The 19,795-nt window shown below is 46.8% G+C and overlaps 1 long non-coding RNA gene across 1 annotated transcript in view; it reads right to left on the reverse strand.

The window, feature by feature from the left end:
• LOC130157190 (uncharacterized) overlaps nucleotides 1-19,271 on the reverse strand; it is a 134,423-nt gene extending 115,152 nt beyond the window's left edge. Inside the window, exon 1 of the long non-coding RNA XR_008824726.1 lies at nucleotides 18,921-19,271. This is a non-coding gene — a long non-coding RNA (uncharacterized LOC130157190). The remainder of the gene's footprint in view (nucleotides 1-18,920) is intronic.
• Between the last annotated feature and the right edge of the window lie 524 nt (nucleotides 19,272-19,795).

The following is a 19,795-nucleotide window of genomic DNA, read 5'->3' on the forward strand; positions in this document are numbered from 1 at the left end:
AATTACCCAGCTGGAGTAGGAAGTTATCATTTCCAGATAAATACCCATCTACCCTCTACATACATAAATGAGTGCTGGTAGTCCAAGTAGTCTTTCTCTTTAGCAGAAAAGAAAACATAGAAGGTTTATGGTAAAAAAAGATGACTGTTTAATTATCTTCTGATAAAGTCTAAGTTTCAGTATGTTTCTTGGTTTAATGTTAAAGTCTACCCAATTCTTTATCTCTAATAAGCTAGTCTACATTATTAATATCAAGTTACAAGGAATTTGTCAGCAATGCTGTTTGAACAGAGCCTTGGTTTCACACCATCATGAGTTTGTCACGTTGCATTACCAATTTATCTGTAATTTGTTGCTGTTTGACTGGCAGCAAGGAAAATATCCTCGGCTTTACTACATAAATTAAACCCTGAATGATGCGTACTCTTTCACTAAAGGAAGTCTGACCTGTTTAGACTTTACTGTAGGAAAAAAACAACTTTTTCTGACCCAAAGATTTTCCTGTGCTCAATTTCCAGACAAACTTTAATAACATAGAAATTCTTACAATAAGAACTGACTTCCCAGCAAGTTAGGTGTCTGGATCATTTCCCTATCTGGATGGGGAAAACACAAGGTCTAACATTTACTTTGACTTATAAACATTCTCCTGAGAAAAAAAACCACACACACTATTGAGTCAACTAACTAGCTCACCCTTGAGTCTAAGTTCCTACGAAATTCAAACACACCACTCCATCAAAGGGGCTAGCTCAGCTCCTGTTGGCTCAAAACCGTATCAAGAAAGGAGAGTTTTAGTGATGTTCCCATAAAAAGAAAAGCAGTGTGAGTCAAAGTGAAATCCCAAACTTTCCAGTGTTTCTTTTAAAACCAGTGGGTTTAGGAGTAAGCTTGATATTTGGCAGCTGCTACACGCGCAGAGGTGCATTTAAAAATGCAAGAGCTCCTCCTGATTTTACTCACATTGAGGTGGGTTAGAATAACTCCAATGAGCTAAGCCAAGTGACATCTCAGAAAGAGGATGCAAGTAGGAATAGAATAAAGCCCTCAGAGTTTAACTTCTCCAAATGGGGATTTCTGTTTAAGATATTTCAGTGTGACCTATCCACCACTGAGCCGCTGACACATGCCTATATAGTTCCAGGCAAGAAATACCCCTGTTGCTAAAACACAAACCCAGCCCTCATTTCCTTCCAGTGATGTACAGAATAGCGGTTTCCAGCCTCTTCAAACATCAGCACCACTTTAAGACAACAAGAAGCCAGGTCTAGGCACCCACTGATTTGCACTTCAGTTAAAACCAAGGACACAGATAAGCTCATCCCAGCCTGCTCCAGCACCTTCCCCCTATTTTTGCCTGGTCGTACATGAGTGCGGAAGGAAGCAAACCAAGGAAAAGCCCTGGGGAGCTGCTGGGAGCTCCCAGCTTTTCCAGCTGCCTTTTTCAGCCCAAACCACTCCCAGCAAACAGCAAGGTGGGCACTCAGGGACATAGTTTAGTGGTGGACTTGGCAGTGCCAGGTTAATGGTTGGACTCTATGATCTCAAGTGTTGTTTCCAACCTAAACGATGCCACGACTCTATGATCAGTCCTGCTTCATCAGGACCATCTGGAACTCAGATCCGAGAGCTGTTTCTAGAGAGTGACCACAGCAGAACCATGTAGGGCTGGAAAAGGCATCCATGGAAAATAAACTCAGCAGAAAGCAGCAATATGAGAATGAGCTGCTACCAGGGAGTTTGAAGCAATTCTCAGAACAAGCAGGAAAAACCGGGAAGGTTGACAAAAGAAGTGCTGGGATTGCTAAGGGACTGCCTGCTAGACATCAGCTAATACTCTGAAACAAGGACTTTGTGTTGCAATCTCAATGTCCACAAGCAGGAGTGAACAGTGCTTCTTTCTGACTCCACATTACTAGAGATGTTTTTAATAGAAAATTCCCACCATTTCTAATTCCACACGAGCTGCAACAGGTTCAGCAACATCATCAGGAGCCTTAGTGGAGATGACCTTAAGCCTTTGGTATCCATTTGTAGGATCAGGTGCCATGGATGTGCTCCTGGCAGAAGTCAGATAACAGTGCTGATGGGAACCAGATACTCCTCTCTGAGGGCTCCTGATGTCGCTGCAGGAGGCAGCAGTGATCTAGCACTGCACTGCTTATGCTTAGTTTACTGGAAAAGCACTTTGTTGTCCTGATCCCCCCAACCATCAGGAGAAGTTTTAGGTGCTGCACAGAGGAAAGAAGCTCCTGGACCATCTCCTGAGCTCTAAAAACCCCCATTAACTAGAGCCACGCTCAGATCAGTACTATAGCAGGTACTGAGCAGGCAAGAAGAGATACTCCCTTAACAGGAACCTGCTTAGCTTGGTTGAAGCTGGGCCACTGTGGAATGTAACACAGGTTAAAAGCCTAAGGCAAAAGCTGCGAAGTGCTAGAAGTGCTAAGGGGAGTGGACGTCAGAGGGAGTTGCAGAGATCTACCACATGCACACTCTGTTCTTACGGTCTGCCAGTCATCTGCTTGAGAACCCCCCCTTCTGTTCACCATTTAGGGAAACAGACCATCAAAGCACCCAGGCTTTTAGGTGGGAGCAAGCAAATCCCTGGATTTGATGTACAGGTGAGCAGACAGGTGCTCCAGCTGCAGGTGGATGAGCTGCACCTTCTCTGTCCTCCACAGTGCCCAGCTCAGCTCAGCCTGCTGGAGCATGGCAGTTGAGGAAGCAACATCCCCGGGTCCTGCGTGGCACCACAGCAGAACATGCAGCACATGGCAGTGGTGTTAAATTTAGTTTTTCTAGGGCTGCCTGCTGACTTTCTGTTCCTGCCAAGCTGGCCCAAACAAAAACTTCTAAGTCCTTTTTGATGCTCAGGAAAAAAGGTTTTTTCCTCCAGCAGATATGACCCTTCCCATTTTAATTACACCAGTGTTAAAATACAGAAGTGAAACCTCTGTTGAAAGGGAGTTAGCAATACGAGCAAAAAGCATCTTAAGTCTGTACTGACAAATCAGCAGACATCCACTTTGTATAAGAGCAATTATGATGGCAAGGACATAGCCTTTGCCTTGGAGCATGGCTGCAGGAACATCAGTTCAGGAAAGGCTGCAGCAGCTACGCAGCAGTCCAAGCATACATGGATGACCAAGCACCACCATTGCTTTCCAGATGCCTCTCTAGTTTTTAATTACCCTGCCTGGGCAAGAATTCTTTGAGCATTTCTCAATTCCTTCATCACAGCCCGTACCAACACAGGGAAATCAAAGTTCTGTCATCTAGTAACAGGCTTTCCAAATTTTTTAGATCAGTGTGAATATGTGCAGGGCCATTTTCCTGAAATCAGCATTCCCTTGATCTATCTTGGCTTATCTTGCCTCAGCAAACTCGGGGCTTGTGAACACACAGCTTGGAAAAACTTAGTTTAAATCTCTGCAAAATTCTTTAGTTAAACAAGTTATAAATGCCTGCTTCCACACATTTTTAGCAAACTGGCTTCCACTGATTAATTTTGTGCTTAAAAAGTACCTGCAAAACAGTTAAACTGCTGCAACATCTTTTCTGGGAGCACTAAACTGGGTGAAGGTTTATGGACCATCAGAGACAATACTGTGTTATTATGGGCCTGTCGTTTAGTTTCCTGTAGCATGTAATTTTAGGGAAAGGCTAGATTTCTTGACACTCCTGTTCCTAGGAGGAAGGTATTCTAGACCTTGATGGTCAGAAAACCTCCTAATTTGCAGTCAAGATATGTTAGTCATTAATTCTCATGGGCTTCTTCTGAGAGCACTATCCTTCAGTTTAGGGTCCTGTCCCTTCCAAATATTCAAACTTTTCATTTTGCTTAGCCTTCTTGTAAGCTTCCTTTTAAGACAGTACTGTTTAATAAATGTTCAGCATCCTTGGACATCTACATTGTCACTCTTCACAACTGCACCACACTGGGGATGAGGATCCATTACTACTCACCTAGTGGAGCCTCACACTAAATTCGCCTTTCTCACAAGATCATCATATTGATGGTTCATAGTCATCCTGTGATCAGCCAGTACACTGACATGTTTCTCCTTCTCAGTATTCTCTAACTGATGAGGCCCCTGCTTAAAAATAGTTTTTCATTATTAGTCACTGAGCACCCTTGCACACTATACTGCTGAGTTTCAGCCTATATTCTACCACTCTGGTCTCAGCATTCCTGGTATGATATTCTGGCCCTTCCCCTGCTGAAGTTGCTTCCTAACTTCTAGCCAAAGCACATTTTGTTAACCAGCATCAGGTTTTCGATCCAGGGGAATTAATGAAAGTAGTAGATAAGGTTGATCCCTAAGGAGTACACCTCACCTTCAGCCATCCCATTATCTCTAATTTTGGTATAGCTCATTGCCTTCCAGTAGAGCAACTACTAATGCACCTTTTCTAACAAGGAATCATTTCCTAGGACTTACATATTGAATGATGTCCAGCTGGGTGAAGGGCCAGAGCAAGTCATGCTGGCGAGATTCAAGCTGTGAACTTCAACTGCTTAAGCTGGATAGATGCAAATGCTCTAGACACTCATTCTCATTTAAGGAATTGCTTGTTTCCAGTCAGCTCTAACTGATTCCCAGCGGGCTGAAACAAACTCATAGTAGACTCAAAGAGTTACTGCCTGACAACCACACTTCTGTCAATATTTGTGAATCATCAGAGGCACAAGCATGTTTATACATCACTGGAGAGAATGCATGACCAGCCTTGCACTCAGTTGCAGTTCACCCATGATCAAGGAGGGCCAGACACACAAACATTTCCTGCTGCTCAGCTCATGCAGCCACTTCACCTAAAAGCACCTTAAACCAAGTGCGTACCCAAATCCTGAAGGTTCCTCTGCAGGTTCTATCCCAGTTTGACAGGCAAAGCTTTTAATCACAGCTTTAATTAAATCTAGGCAACTTTCTTCTTCATTTACATACACATGGTCCCTGTTTCAACTCACAGAAATTACACCACCTTATCTGATCAGCTAGTCAAGTCACTGAAAGGACTAGTGTATCCTTACAGTAAGAACACGCTCTGAGAATGACTTCTCTGCCTTGACAGCTGGGAAAGACATGACATAGACAGTATGGAGCTAGGGAAACCTCTGAATAAAAGATTCCAGATAGCCAGGACTGAGGCCCCACCAATCTTCAAAATTACGTAGGAGCCCAGCTGCTCTTCCTGTAACTGCAAATGTGACTGAAGGCACACCTTTAAAGATACTTCTTTGATTTACTTGGGGATTTAGGCTGTACTTTCTTTACAGGCTTCTGAAAATACTACCAGAGGCTCCCAAATTCACATTTTCATCAAGATCAGCCTTCTTCTCCCAGCTTCTGATCTGGTTTCAAAGCTACAGAAAACAAAGATGGATATTCACATGCATTTAGACTTGATCCACCCAATCACACCATGCATGCACATTGATTAGGCTACACTCAAACTGGTGATGCTGGGACCACCCCTCAGGGATTTTGCATCTCTGTGAGGGTGAAGTGGCCCACATGCCTTAGATGAGCTCCCTTCCTTTTACATCATTATGGTGAGGCACGTAACTTTCACACTTTTCTTATTGGAAGGAGACAAAGGCAGGGTCTGCCTAGAGAAAGGGGAAGGGTTATAGCACAGAAAGACCACTCAGGCTTGGAGCCCTAATAGTGTTTCCGAGCTCTAGGCTACCACTGTAGTCAAAAAGCAAGCAAGCCCCACAGGAACAAGCCTCCTGGGCTAGGATAGCTGTACCTGGGGAACTCGCTCACCTTCAGTCATCACCAGCCCTCAAAACACTAACATGAGAGCCTGTCAATCACTTTGGAGCAAGAAATAAGACCATGGATCTCTGCAACCAGCACGTAAATTCACTTTTATTTAAAAAAAAAAAAAATTAAAAAAATCACACTCTCTGGGCAGAACCAGAGCCCCCTACCATTGCTCACCCTGCAGCACTGGGATATCTTTTCTCAAACGGCCAGGGCACTTCATGCTGAGAAAGCTGCTTACTTCATAACAAACTTGCTCATGTATGGCTCAGGTATAGATGGAATTTCTCAAGAGGAAAGCAGATGTATTAGGAAAACAATCCAGCTACACATATCATTCCTTCCTATCTGCAGCACAGTGTCACTGGGGCTCCACTGTGCTCCCCAACCTCTCTCTTGAGATGGCAATGGCAAGGCAAGAGCACTGGTTTCAGTGGTGTCTGCGGGAACCACCAACCCACATAGAGGCCATCAGCTGCCACAGGCAATAGCTGCCGGTTTCAAAGCAAGACATTGGCTATTAATAGCATCCTAAAGTCACTTGAGACTGCGACCTCTTACCTCAAATATCACTCCTCCCCAAAAATATCTAGGGCATCATGACTTCACATTGCTCTCTGCCCTACACTGGCACCTTTTTGATACCTCATCAGATATCGAGCATCCATTTTACCTAGCTTGTTACACAGAGAAAAGAGAAATTGTGCTACAAGAAAAGGATGCAGGAGTCACACTAATAGCATGTCTGCCTGCCACTGTAGCTGGACGCCAGAGATGCCAGCAAAATCCTGTAAACTCAGGCCAGGCTGATGAATGCCCTTGGGCACTACCACTCATACATAAGCAACAGCTCTTTTTTATCTTCTAGAATAAAAAAGGATTGATCAGTGGTGGGCAAGAAAACTTCAGCCTGACAGCCAAATCACAGAAGAATTTCCCCCACCACCACTCTGCATAGGTGGAGGGAAGGATTCTGGATACAACCTCCAGAGCACACACATGGTTTAGCACAGCCTGAGGCAGCTGAGTCAGGCAGGAATATTACCAGGCTGCCAGAGTCAGATGCTGGATTGAAGCATTACCCATCACTGCCAGCTGTAAGCCTCCCACTCAGTGGCATTGACAACAGCATAGGCTGGCAAGGGGAGCCACTGGTGATGGGATTGCCATGGGAAATTTTAATCCATCCTGCAACACCCAGCACAGGATGCTGACTTTGTCTGTATTAAGTCCTTCCCCATGTGCCTGTAAAAATAAAGTCTCTTGTGACTGAGTAAAGGATAAAGGTCACAGCAAAACCAGCGAGTTTCACAAAAAACAGATAATTCTAAAAGAAAAAGAGAAGAGTTTTGTTCGTTTCAGTGAACCTGAGTCAACTTTTCATCTATGTTTTTTGTGAAACTCCTCTGGCTTTCGGTGACCTTTCTCAGACAGCTGCACAGCACCAGCAGTCTTTGACAATGGAAGTTAAATGCATCATTGCACAACATGATGAAAGGAAATGGCCCAGGCCCTGAAAGGTAGATCTGAGCATTGCTCAAGATCTGTGTCCCAGAAGACTCAGACCCAAGATGTCATCTATAGGCATGCAAAGCCTCTGCACTTCCAAATCAAATCTGTCAGTAAGAGTGTATTCTTGACATAGATGTCCTACAAACACAATCTTGAAATTTCTATTTCTAAGGGCCTCACAAGTTCTTGACTTGCCAAAATGAGTGGCATAAGAAAACACTGCAGAAAAACCTCAGCCAGCTGAGTAGCACCTATCTGGAGACCATCTTGGATACGCTACAAAGATTTGGGTAATTTGCTTAGTATAGCTTCCCACACCCCCACACCCCCTCCCTTTCTTCTTTAAAGGAGACAGTAGAGGGTGATGAATTCAGAGGCAGGAGGAGAACACCATAGGAAAATGTCACTTACTCTGCAGAACCGCTATTGAACTACAGATTCTTTGTAACAATGCTTGCAGTATCCTCTGGTTTGTTTTGCATCTGTCTGGGTAGGATCAAAAGCTGGGTTTCATTGCTAACATTACCTCCTCTCCAAGGGACAGTATTGTCTCACATCGTTTGGGACAGGAGCAGCACCAAGGAATTAAGAGACAAAACCTCAAGGCAAAAGGTTTTATGGGAAATCTCTCAGTATCTTTAAATATAGTAACATAGTAAATGTTACTATATTTAGAACAAATTAAATATAGTAAAATATTCACCTTTCTAGCAACAGTTTTAATTGCATTCCTGTTTTCATAAGAAAGCTTTTCTCGGACTGAGTTTCAATTCTGGATGACTTCAACAACCACTTCCTATTTCTCACCTCCAGCTGCGCAATTCCTTCTGTTTGTGCCTCTCACTGAGCAGTTTTTGTTTCCATTTTGGAGCAGAGCTGCTGTCACCTTCTCATCTAGGGCATCTTCCTTCCTATCACCTTCTCACTACCACTCAAACACCCTGCACATCTACTACCATTACCAATACAATGTGCTATATCGCTGGTTATGAAACAGTTCAGCAAAGGCGGGGGGGGAACTTTGCTTTGCTAATTAATAGGGTCAGGCCCTGTTGAAGACTCTTCTTTGTGGTTTAGCTGGCTTGCCAACCTACTGCCGTAAACCCAGCAGCATTCAAGCAGGTGAAGATGCAGTTAAGGTGGCAGGTGTACACCAGAGAGATTCAGACAACCTGCAAGTTACTGTAAGTGTGCTAGGAGGACCCTGTTGTGCACCAGTTCCTGTGCTTAGGTATCTTCCCTAAATGTGGCTGTGCCACATTTTTCATTACAATCCTGCTAAGCCAAGAGAGATGACACTCCTTGGCATGTGAGATTCATGATACTTCTCTACAGATGAACCGAATTCAGCTCCTTTGGACCAGCAACAGTGTGGTAGCTCCAGACTCCACTAGCACCCACCAGACCCAGGCTCTGGCACAGACCTGGGTCTGCCTGACTTGCAATTTAGAGAAACCAGTGCTCCTGCAAAGTTTACTTTCTGTCTTTTGCTTTGCCATCTTTTAACAGAAAATTTACTGACTCAGCACCATGTTCTAATGGCAGCATCATGCCTAGCCTCTGCCATCAACATGTCATGGCTGGTTTGGCAGCTTGTGACACTGGTGTCTGCCTTTTATTTGCTTAAGACACACAGCATAGGCACCAGTAGAGCAAATATCTTCAAAGCCCCAACACTGTGGCAGGTCAACACCAGGTCCCTTAGAATCTTTCAAGATTCAAGCATTGCATCAAATTGTCAATGGAGAGGTGACCATTGGCAAGTGAGGAATGAGGCTTGAGCCCCCTAATAACTTCTTACTACCGAGTGGATACCATCTAATCTTGGGGAATTTCATCCCCAGGGTGGATTGCTGGAGTTCACAGCAGCTCAGCATAGGGACTGTGCCTGGTGGGGTATCTCCTGGGGCTGCACAGTAGCACTGGGGTCCACAGTGCCTGCTGCAGAGCACCTAGAGATTGCACACCCACACCTCCAGTAGGCACAGGGACCCTGCAGGTCAGGTTGGAAGAAGCTAACCTTCTCAGTGCCTCTTCCATGGCATTTACACACATCTCCTGAGTAAAGCTCACACGTGCTTGTGAAAGTACACTCACTGGTGATTCAGAAAATCAAAAGCACAGAAGGGCCACATGAGCAGTGTTACATGTAACCACAAACCACATCAGAGCCAGCAACCAGCTCGTATGATGGGAGAAGCTATAGCTCTCAGTTTGCTTGAAAAAAGGATGCTAAGAGGAATCCTGCAATCAGAGGAATTAAAGCATTCTTAGGCACTGAAAGAACTGTCTGAAGAGCAAAAGAATCGATCAGACTGGCAAAGTAATGGCTACAAGGTCTGGCTCACAGTAAATTTCAGCTAGTTCTCCCTTAGAGCAAGACTTTTCTGGGATGAGGAATAAGTTCCCAAGCTTGTCAATAGCTGTCAGCCAAATAAGCATCTGCCTTCAGACGGGAGCACATCCTAACTTGCTCCGTATCATGTTTCAGAAATGTGAGAGCCGCTCAGTGCAGGACACTAGGTGATGGAGGTTTTAACTCACCTTACCAGTGTTGTTAAGGTTTTCACACCCATGGCTGGTTCCAGCCCCATGATTTCACACTGGTGTGAAACAAGCCTTGTCAGGGCTAGGCATTGCCACAAGCTTAGAGGCTAGTTACAGAACTTCTGTTAACACAGTTGGGAAGGCCTCACAAGGTCAGAAAGTGGATGCAAATTCTCCTGCCTCCAGGTCTGGATCTCATCTTAAGCCTCCAGGTAGTGTTTTCCCATATCATCTTTTCCACATGGAGGTCACCTCACTCGCATTTGGCAGAACAAGACTGGGCTTACAGCAAGTTATTGTGAGTCTGGGTGGTGTTCTCAAGTCCTCACCCAACACCTCTAACAAGACTGCCACTGTGGCAGTGATTAGGTCTGGCCATAGAAACATCAAGTCTCCCGCAGCTGTGGCATGCATGCTGCCAAGAATTTGCTTGTTGGGGAGAAACAGAACAGAGGCAACTGCACAGCACCCCACTACAGAGGCAGCAGCCAAAAGATTAGAAAAAATGTCACAAAATAGGGTGTGTGTTCAGATGGAACCCCCAATCCAAAGGCAGATAGTCAGTCACAAATGAGAAACCAAGTTGAGCAGTAATTGTCAATACCAATCAATGATAGCAACCACAGACCCTGTTGCTGTCAAATGTGTCCCTGATGACTATGGCATCAGCTTTCTCATTCAGCAGTTACTGAAAAAAATCTCCTCAGCTGGGAATAAAAAAATACATCTCTGGCAGGACACTGCATACTTATTCCCTCCTTGGCTCTTTGCTGTGCTCTCAGCTTCCCTTATTTCCTCTCCATGTTCTGTCTTCTTCTGCTGGCTTTGTCTTCTTCACAAGCTAGAATTGCATCCAGCTGAGTCATGGGCAGCAATTCAGAGACTAGTGTCGTGCTGGACACAGACCTTCCTACAAAGAAGAAAGCTCAAAAGGAAGCACAGATGCAAATCTGAAAAAGGAAGGGTCAGATGCTTTTGAACTCCTTTGCCGTTATGTCAGAGTTGTGCTCTGCAAGAAACAAATCCTGGCCTGCTCATCACTCAGCTTGTGTGCAGTGGAGCAACCGCCGCTTTCAGTGATGGAAGAGGGCACCCTGTCCCAGAGCATCTATGAAACTGAAGCAGTTTTCCATCCCTGCTGTCTGAGGAGGCCTCGGACTGGCAGCTCCCAGAGAAGGCAGCTGTATTGCAGACTCTCAGTGCTTTTGTGATACTCTGCCAGCAGTGTGCTGTGCGGAGATTCAGAGCTGAGCGAGCCTCAGTTCATGCCTTTCCAAAGGCTGCACCAAGCACTGGCTGGAAGCTTCCAGTCCTCTAAGAGGCAGCTTCTCCCATCTCCTGTTGACATGCTTACTCTGCATAAAGCTGCAACCCACTCCTGCCTGGCTCTAGCCAGTTAGGAGGCTGTAGCAGAAGGTGCCATTTTTCTTGCTTTTAGTTTTGGCTACAGAAGGCAGTCTTGTACTTCCAGACAGCTCAAACAGTGTTAACGTTACATCTGTTTGGCTTCAGAATAAACCCAGGGTTTAAAGATTTAAAAGCCTGATTAACTACTGTTCAGCTCTGAATACATCAATCCCTAGAGCTATGAAGTTATTAAAAAAACTTCATGTGACCAAGCTGACAGAGGATACATGTATCCACAGCATCGGCACAGCATGCAAGCCCTGGTTTGACACAGTGCAGCCGCAAGGTAAGCACCTGAGCCTTAGCCCTGCCTTCACAGGGCTCCATGCTGTTCCCAGCTGTGTCAGAAATGCAGGTGCTCATATTTTCTTTCCTAGGACAGAAATACAGTCCCCTTCCCTTCCCATTCCCTACACAAGCTGGTGAATGTGTGCTGAATTAAAAAACAGGTGCAACAGTGAAGAGCACACAAGAGCAAGCAGTGGTGTCCTCTGTTAAGCGTGGATTCTTGGGCTTCCTCAAAGGGTACATCAGAGCTTGTCTAGTACCATGATTTAAACAATCATTTTAGTGACTATCTGTTTAAAAAATTTTCAATAGATTACCTTGCTAACTGGAATTAAAGGGGGGTGGGGGGAAGAGAGGATCCTCAAGAGACACATGGTCTGCTCTGTACTTCAGAAATGCTGGCCCTGGAATAAACACCATTGAGCAACAGCCTAACTGGGCACAGACATCTGTAGGCAGGATCCAAGCTTCCTTCAAGAAAAGCCAGAGACAAATGTTGTTTTAAAGGTAAGGGCAGGAGACAGGAACAGTTTTGCCCCATTACCCCCTTTCCTAATTTACAACCCGTGCTACAGCTGTCATGGTTTAACCCCCAGCTGGCAACCAAGCACCACGCAGCCTCTGGCTCGTTCCCCCCCAATGCAGAGGTGTGGGGAGAAGAACTGGAAAGGAATGTAAAACTCGAGGGTTGAAATGAGAACAATTTAATAACTGAAACAGAATAAGAATAAAAATAAAAGAACAATAGTAATAATAACAACAACAGTTATAATGAAAAGGCAGAGGGAAAGGATAAAATCCAATGGGAAAGGGAGAAAGGAAAACAAAAGACATACAATGCAACTGGTCACCACCGCTGACCAATGCCCAGCCAGTCCCTGAGCAACAATCCACAGGGCCGGGCTAACACACACCCCCCCCCAGTTTCTATACCAAGTATGACATCCTATGGTATGGAATACCTCTTTGGCTGGTTCAGGTCAGCTGTCCTGGCTGGGTCCCGTCCCCTCCATCCCTCTGGCTGGCAAGGGCCCGAGAAACTGAAAAGTCCTTGATTTAATATAAACATTACCCAGCAACAACTGAAAACATCAGTGCTTTATCCACATTGCTCTCACACCAAACCCAGAACTCAGCACTGCACCAGCTGCTAAGAAGAAAATTAACTCCATCCCAGGTGAAACTCAGACAATGGCTCTGATGCTCACACACAGCATGCCAGCTTCCTTTGACTCATCTTCCAGCTGCAGCCCCCCTCTGCTTCTGGCTGCTTTAACCTGGGCTTTGCTAGCTGGTGCAGTGAGGAACAGAGCGTGGGTCTGATGAGCATCTTCTGAGAGCACATCTTCATTCCTGGGAATTGGGAAAACACCCACAGTTTTGACCAGGTCACCTTCCAGCCAGAGAGCACCTCCAGATACTCCTGATGAAGTTCCTCAACTCAGGAACTTCACACATGTATGGCATGACACAGCACAAAGAGCACAACATGCAGTAGCTGTCTTCCCCTTAGCCCTGTCATGCTCCCAGAGCTCCAGTGTCACACACACAGCTCAGGCACGGCTGCAGGTAGTTCACAGGCCAGTTCCCCCTGGCCACTGGTGCCCCTTACGTTGGGCTAAACCATGGTCTGTTGTAAGAAGACACAGCCCCTTTGCACATTGACACTTCCTGTCACTTCTCCACACAGCCAGTAAGAGAAGGATGTGCTACTCCTCCATTACCACACTGAAGTAATTTCTGACTTGCACTATCCTCATGCATTTTGTGGTTCGGGGCTTGCACTCAAGCTCAGCCACTAAGCCCTTCGATTCCCCACATCTGAGACATCAAACACCAGATGTACCATGCAGGGAGACTGCTTGTCCCTTGGAGCGGTCTCCCAAATCTCTACTGCAGGGCTGAGCATCCCAGGCAGGCTAAGGCATGCTCTAGCCTGGACTGGTGGCTCTGGAATAAGGGACAAAGCAGGGTAGAGCAGAGTAGGAAGAGTTTGTGTAGATGAGGGGAGGAGGGAATGGGATTTGAGGAACAGGGCTCCAGGACCTTTTCAGGAAAGAGAGAGCAGGATCCTTCCTCAGGTGCAGGCTTTGACCCCAGGCTCTTTCCAGCAAGCTGAGGCCACCCTGCCCTTTCACAGACCTTCCCTGCCCTCTAGTGGCTCTGTGCGAGACGACACGCACTGGGAGAACCTCTTCCCCCTCCTCAGCCTCCCCAGCAGACAGGTGGGCAGCTGCCCTCTGGTACTGGCAGCACCCTGTCTTGCAAGGAGGTAAAGCAAAGCAAGCTGCTTTGGCAGGGAAATGCAGGTCTCTGGGGTGGGACACAGGTTCAACCAACACCTGAGGATCTGGGGAGCAGAGAGACACATTGCTCTGCCAGCAGTGAGCGAGGGGGAGCAGGGCTCCTTCTCACCATCCTGACCTCTCTTTGCAAAGAGACCTGCGAGCCCTTGCTGAAAGCAGTCACTGTGCTCAGAGACGCAGCTGCCAAGATGGTGTGGAAAGAGCCACCTGAACCTGGAGCTTTAAAGAGTTTGTATTTCCCTCTGTGACCCAGCATACATAAATTCCTTGATACACAGCCTGATGACCATCTCATAGGGAAACCGCAAGCTGATAAAGCATCTTCTTCTCAGTGGAAGTACAACTATACCAACCTCTTACACAGCAGAGACCAAACCATGCCACAGAGGTGGAGTCAAGTCAGCAGCTGGAGGGACTCACTGCAGGCAAAAAGCAAAAACCTCTCTTCTGCCATGAAACAAAAGAAGCTTTCTTGGCAAGGGACAGATTTCACTGGGTTGTGCGGGCTCCTTGCGGGGAGCCCTGACCACAATAACAGAACTTGTCCCACCAGGGTGCTGCCTGCGAGTTGGTAGCGTTAACCTGGCCTCAAGCTTCTACAGGCCACCTCCTGGTCATGCGCCATCCTGTGCTATAAGATCCACATCTGCCCCCCCTCCTTTGCCACCACCCTTCTGTTCTCACTGCATGAGATGGCAGTGTATGAATCTGTGCTCCATCTCTGCTGTTTATAAGCCAATAAACTCATAAACCACAGCTGAGACCACTGCTTGTCAAACCCTGGTTTATACAGGTATCTATAAGTCTGTGCTGAAACGCCACCAGTGCCACCATGCAGCAGCACCATGATTTATTCACATTGTCAAAGTAAAACCAAGGAGTCCCCATGCTGGACACTGTGCACACACATAAAAAATCAGCATGTCCCACAGAACTGCTAATTAAATACATGCTTTAGAGAGCCCACACCACAAACCGAATACTTCCAGATCAATCCAGTGCTCTGGCAATTTTCAAGAGGTCAGTCCTTATGGCAAGAGAAGAGAGCACACAATCCATATGATTCACATCTGATAAAACATCTGTGCATCTCTCCATATGAGGAAAGACAGCAAAGGCAGATGTCATGAAGCAGTATCTTGCCAACAAAAATCTTCCCACATCCAAAATAAAAAGCACTGAGGGATAACAGGAAAGCCGGTGCTTGGGTGATTTCAGCAAGCACAACCCCACAGTGTGGCACAATCGAAGGCATTGCCCACCAATCCAGTGCAGGGCTCTTGCCTTGGCTCTCCCATGGGCAGCTGTGTCCTGCAGGCATTTTCTCAGTGGACAAGAACATGGACCTGGAGCCTGACAGCTTTAAAGCATTTGTATTTCCCTCTGTGGCCCAGCACACTTTAAAGGTCCCCAGTCTTATAGGGAAACCACTAGCTGAGAAAGCTATGTCCTGCAGGGCATGCCCCAGGCATCAACGCTTTCAACCTTGTCCTCCTCCACCACCAGTGTGACTTCTGGCAGTCATCCCCTTGTGGGATGGAGAGGTGGTGCTGAACTTGCATGGAGGTAGGTGTCTTTGAACAAACTGAAGGCTGAATACTGACAGATCTTGCTTAAAAGTAGTATACACATCACCCTGACAGATGCTTTGGTACTCAAAACAGGCAGCGTCAGCCTTGGTTTATCTGTGTTTCTACCCCTTCACTTTGAAATGAGCATAGCCTGTCCATCCCCAGCATACCCAGAAGATGGTAAGCTTAGTCTTCCTGTAGTCACACACAGGAGGCGCCAGGGGAGCAGATGGGAGCAACTGAGGGTTCACACAGTTTACAATCAGGCAGCCACACATCACCATCTAGGTATCCAGGAGAGACAAGAGAAATCCTGAACACCCACTGTTTTGCCAAACAGAGCAGAAATCTTACAGGAAAAAAAGTGAGAGTCACAATGTATCAGGACTGACCTGGCAGCAGTGTGTATACTAGACTCTGGGCCCACAAACTCTCCTTGTTTTCTGAAGTTCTTATTTAAAGCCAATGTAATCCCAACACAGGGTGATACACCCTTCTCATTGCTCCTGCAGGCCCTGCTCCTCCCACCCTGCCTGCACTCCCCCGTCAGGCTTTCACCTAGGGCATCCTTGCCTTGTTTTGCACAGAAACATCAGCACTCCATCCCACGTGTGCCAGAGCACTACACAGAGCTACCACAGAGGAAAGGGTTGGAGTACAAGACAGAGCAGGGCAAAAAGCAGGCAACCTCAAAGGGCAGCCTAGTGCAAAGCAGGAAAGAGAAATGCCACCCCCGGGAGTCCCCATCTGCTCTGTGTAAAGGTGACCCAGTCCCAGGTTGCAGCTGAGGAGCCTCAGCTCTTTGATCTCCAGAGCTCATTTGAATTTGAGGAGGTGGGGTTGCCCCTGGAGCTGCTACAGGCAGCCGTGTCCAACCACCTGTGAAGCTAAGAAGGAGTTGTCGTTATCAGCCATAGTGAGATTATCTCTTGGTTTCCTGGAGGGGTGACAGGGTGAGTCACTCAGCAGTGGGATGGTGGTTTCTTCATGTGCTTATTGGAGCAGCCAAAATGTGTAGGCAGGGTAAAAACAATGCAGATGCAAGTGATTATGGGGGCAGGCAGAATCATCAGGAAGATAGTATTTTTCCTACTTATTTGGGTACGTATAACATTCATGACACCAATGTGCAGAACTGCGTGCACCTCTGCCCTCCCCTGTGCCATGGCTGATAAACACTGTGCTTACATCCCAGAATTCAGAGCTCTTTGGTCTGCTCCAGTGCCATGCTGCCCTGCCATTAGCATTTCTGCTCTGCTTCCATACATATTTACTGCCCTTCCTCTCTGCCTACCACCCAGGAAGCCCTCTCTGTACGCTCCTCTAGGGACTTCACCCAATACCAGACTTGACCTCTCGGCAGCCTTCAGCCCAGGGCAGGATAAACTGGGGAGGTTTCTTACGCCAGGTGCCACTTTGGGCAGCGAGGGCACAGGAGGCTCTGGGCAGGCAGACGACGCCACCCAGATGAGCTGCCTGCCTGCTAGGAGGGCAATATTCATTCCCCCACGCTCTTGACAGCAACTCTCTCTCAGCCAGCAGAACCAATAGCAGAGGGACTGGCCTCACCTGATACATGCCCCTTTGGAAGGCAGGATGAGACAGAGCCACAGGGACTGACTCATGCCTTACTGGTACAACTTTTCTCTGTATCCTTGCCCTCCCAGGGCACAGCTTTTCTCACTGCTGGGCTGCTCCCAGGCCTAAGATACAGTTCCCACACAAGAGGAGAAAAGGGCTGTACCTCCTTTCAGGCACAGCTCTCCCATTTGCTCCTCCACACACCCACAGACAAAGGCCTCCTCATCAGCCCCTCCTCACTCTGCGGATGCTGGAGACTAACCATTCAGGAAGAGCAAAAAACCCTTCCCAGGACAGCTCTGTAGCACAAACCTCTACACTACCCAATACCAACGCACCTTTCATCCCACCCAGAACAAAGCCATAAGCACAGTAATAAAGCCCAAGGCACGCAAGAGTTAACAAGGGCTAGCTTTCCTCACCACTCCATACCTGCTGCCCAGGCGGGTGGCAGCATTTTCACAAGGAGCAATGCTCACAGAATTAGCCATTCTACAAATAAACATACTAAAGTCAGAAACATGGTGTAAAACCTTGGAAGAAAAGGCATCATGAGAATGTTCTTGTCCTAACAACAGAGTTCCAGCTAGCACAAATGTCTTGTATCTTTGGGGATGATTTTGCAAGGGATTTGAAAAATCAACTTCCTTTACCAGCCAATATGGGGAAGTAAGCCACCAACATGGTTTTCAAACAAATACTTGAATGAACAGAAGACTGCTAGCTGGGAAATAAGAAACATCTTGTTGTCTCAGACCTGGTGACAAACATGCGTCCCTCAGCAGAAGGCCAAATGAATAAGCCTGGGCAGTTGCAATGCTTTTGCCTAATCAGGGAATTTAGAGCAGGACAAAAGGGCTTTGAAAAGAGGAACAGTATTTCTCCCACTTATTTAGAAGCAGCTCATTTCATACATAAAAAGTAACAACTCTGAGACAAAAGTCTCTGCTTGCCCATACTGCATCACTACTGCATGGATGACAACATGAGGCATTACAGGATGGAGAGGCACTGCAAGGAATGAAACCTCCTCACTCAAAACCTTTCAAAAACCTTCCCGGACTTAGGAAAGGAGAACTCCCGCCTTCCAGCCTCACCCAACAGTTCCAGACAAGGCGATTTTACATAGGTGCTACAGCAGGAGGGCCTCACTCTGGGCACAGCTTTGAGGTCCCTGGCAGGAAGATGCTCAGCCTTTGCCATTCAAACAAACCAGAGGGGAGTACGTGATAGTTACAAACAAAATTAAAATAAGCAATAAAGAGGGTTTTGTATTTCAATCCCTCAACACAGTTAATCAATATACACACACAGTTTCTTTTTTTTTGGCCATTTTCCGGCCCCACTGCACAGAGGAGAAGGCTAGAAACACACTCAGCTGAGGCACAACAGGGCAAGAAGACAAGGCGCAGAGGGAGTTAAAAGACCCCTTTATACACGGGCTGCTGCCAGCTAACTCTGGAGCACCAGTACACACCCATTTGTTCTGAACCCTGCTGCTGCTGCTCTCTTTTCTGTGCAGGCTCCCAGAGTGCAGAGAAGTCCTGGGTTAGAGCAAATGGCCTCTTTGCTGCTAGACCCTGGATCAGCACTGGTCTTCAGAGGAGGCAGGAGGGCTGAGTGGGTAGAGCTGCTCTCCCTCCACCCAGACATGGAACCAGTGTGGTGGTGGAAAAGGGGTTATTTTCTTTTAAGTCTAATGGAAATACCTACTGATAGTACCTTATCTCACCAGATCAGCTTTCAGAGGGGAAGCATTTGTACTTGCTTCAGATCAAACAGTGCCTGAGAGAGTGTGAAATAAACTGCATAGAGATGTCCCCCAGCACTGCTCTTGGACTCAAACCCACCCCAGGCAAGGCATCCATCGCCAACCTTGGAGCAGGACCCCTTCCACATCATAAGGCTGCAAAGTCCCTCTTCCCCCTTACCTTGCACAGCAGTGTCCACAGCCAGCTCCATCCAGTGAAGGCAGTTGTTCTGCTCCAATCCAGTGCGCTCCAGTCTGCACCAGTGGGTTTATGGCAGGAGAGCTGGGAACACTCAGGTTGAGGTGCCAGATGCTGAGGGGCAGCCTCACACATGCCTCTTTAGTCACTTTGGCTCTTACATGTCAGGCAACAACCTGAGGGAGAGCTGGTGCTCAGAACTGCATGAAGGGAGCACAGATCCAGTCAGGTAAAATCATCAAGACTGATTTCACAGGTGGTTTCCTTTCTTGTAAACACTTTTTGATCCCTGTGTGACTGCTGGTTAGCCGGGTCTCACTCTCTTTCCTTTGACTGCATTTTCCTGTGTGAAAAACACACACAGGATTTAAGGTTCATATTTTGGTGTATGACCACAGAAGAATATTTTTCATGACTGAAGACCCACAGGTTTCAAAGGCCTGCTAGTAGGGTCATATGGAGCTGCACATGAGCCAAGGTCACAGAGGCACAGCTTTCACAGCTAAGCAGCATAGATGAGACTTGAGATTTTAAGAGCCAAGGTGCACAAATACCTCTACTGCAGGTATCAGTGACACAGGAGGGAACCAGAGCAATCCACGTTGAAGAGGGTTTTGCTGCCCTCAGCATTTCTCCAGCCCCTGTACTACCAATTGTCCCAAAGGATCACCAGAAACATGGTCCCAAGCAGTTATACCAAGGATGCAATAACTATACAGCACTGCACCACCTGCTGGGTCAAACCAAAGGCCCCCCAGCCTCTGTCCACTCTCTGGCACTACCAAATAATGGTTATTTGGTGGATTATTAAGAACCCAAGCTTCTCCTTTTGAAGTACTTTCTCAGCTACCAGAGAT

This window comes from Falco biarmicus, chromosome 11 (genome assembly GCF_023638135.1).
Source record: "Falco biarmicus isolate bFalBia1 chromosome 11, bFalBia1.pri, whole genome shotgun sequence".
In the NCBI taxonomy this organism is placed as follows: Eukaryota; Metazoa; Chordata; class Aves; order Falconiformes; family Falconidae; genus Falco; species Falco biarmicus.